Consider the following 2,046-nt stretch of genomic DNA (forward strand, 5'->3'; position numbering starts at 1 on the left):
CTCCTCCTCCTTTTCCTTCTCCTTCTCCTTCTTCTCCTTTTTCCTTCTCCTTCTCCTTCTCCTCCTCCTGTTCCTTCTCCTCCTCCTGTTCCTTCTCCTCCTCCTTTTCCTTCTCCTCCTCCTTTTCCTTCTCCTCCTTTTTCCTTCTCCTCCTCCTTTTCCTTCTCCTCCTCCTTTTCCTTCTCCTCCTCCTTTTCCTTCTCATTCTCCTCCTCCTCCTTCTCCTTTTTCCTTCTCCTTCTCCTCCTTATTTTTCCTTCCTCTTCTTCTCCTTTTTCCTTCTCCTCCTCCTCCTCCTCCTTCTTCTCTCCTTCTCCTCCTCAACACTTCCAGGGACAGAGAATCCACAACTTCCCTGGGCATCCCAATCCAGCATCATCCCACCCTTATTGTAAGGAATTTCCTCTTTATGTCCAACCTAAACCTTCCCCCTTCCCATTTAATTCCCTCCCCCCCTCATCCCATCACTCCAGGCCCTACTAAAAAGTCTTTCCCATATTCCCACAGGACATTCCCACAGGACATTCCCAGCCCCAGCTCCGAGAGCAGCTCAGCAACTATTTATTCCTCCAGAAACTTCCTTCTACTCCAAAAAGCTTTAACTGGAGGGGGAAAAAGGGCTTCCCAAGGGCAAACAAATTCCAGAATCCCAGTTTTTTGCTGAGAACAGCAAGACTCCGGAGCGTGGGCTCAAGGGAAGGAGGTGTCTCTTGGGATAGATGGAAAACAGGGAGGAAAACGGGAGTAACAGGGAAAGAAACTGCTGCAGGATCCCAGGAAAAGCTGCTCCCATTTATCGACTGGGAATTGGTTGGGAATCTCTTTTCTCTCCTCAGTGTCCATCCATTGGAATTGGGATGGTTTGAGTTTTCACGGAAGCAGGAAGGACCAACCGTGGAATATAAATTTTTTTCTCAGCAGGAAAAGCAGCTCCACATGGATTAATTCCAGGATATCCCAAGTCCTGGGATATCCCAGGATATCCTGGGGGTTAATGACCCCCCACAGCAAAATGGGAGCGAGGAGGTGTCGGAGACCATTGGGAATTGCAGGATCCAGCTCGGAAATTCCCAACATCTGAAGGACGTGGAGCTGCTGGAGCGAGTCCAGAGGGGACACGGAGATGCTCCAAGGGCTGGAGCCCCTCAGCTCTGGAGCCAGGCTGGGAATGCTGGGAATGTTCACCTGGAGAAGGGAAACTCCAGGGAGACCAGAGAACCCCTTCCAGGGCCTAAAGGGGCTCCAGGAGAGCTGGAGAGGGACTGGGGATAAGGGATGGAGGGACAGGACACAGGGAATGGCTTCCCACTGCCAGAGGGTTGGATGGGATATTGGGAAGGAATTCTTCCCTGGGAGGGTGGGGAGGGGCTGGGATGGAATTCCCAGAGAAGCTGTGGCTGCCCCATCCCTGGAAGTGTCCCAGGCCAAGTTGGAGCAACCTGGGATAGTGGGAGGTGTCCCTTCCATGGAATTCCATGATCTTTCTGCTCCCTTCCCACCCAAACCATTCCATGATTCTATGAACGACCCCATCAGCTCCTGGAAACGGGAATGTGGCTTTTCCTTTCCCGTTTCCAAGGGATACAACCAACCCCCCACGAGACCACAAATATTTGCCCACGTGAAAACATTCCCATGGATCCAGCTGCAGTTGGGAAGGAGGGAGGAACTTTGCTCCCCGACCACTTTGGACTTTTCCCTGCTTGGAAAGGTTGAGAAACAAATCCATGTGGTAAATATTTGGATTAGGAATGTGGTTTGGATGTTCAGCTGGACCAGCACCGCTCAGCAGAGCTTTTCTGGGATTCCGTGTTGATCCAGGGATCTGGATTTGTCCCAGTTTAGTGCAGTTACAGCCCCAACATTCCCACCTTGCAGGACCTGGGGAATCCATGGCTCTTCCTTCCTGGCAGCTCCACGATATCCCAACACCTCCTCTGACCTGCATGGAAGAGTCATCCCAAAGTTTTCCAGGACCACCATGAATTTTGGGATACCAGTATTCCTGGAGGCCCCAGGGAGTCTCCAGTTCCTCTGCCCCTTCCA

The sequence above is a fragment of the Neopelma chrysocephalum genome, unplaced genomic scaffold, assembly GCF_003984885.1.
Source record: "Neopelma chrysocephalum unplaced genomic scaffold, ASM398488v2 Primary Assembly neopelma1_96491, whole genome shotgun sequence".
Taxonomy (NCBI): Eukaryota; Metazoa; Chordata; class Aves; order Passeriformes; family Pipridae; genus Neopelma; species Neopelma chrysocephalum.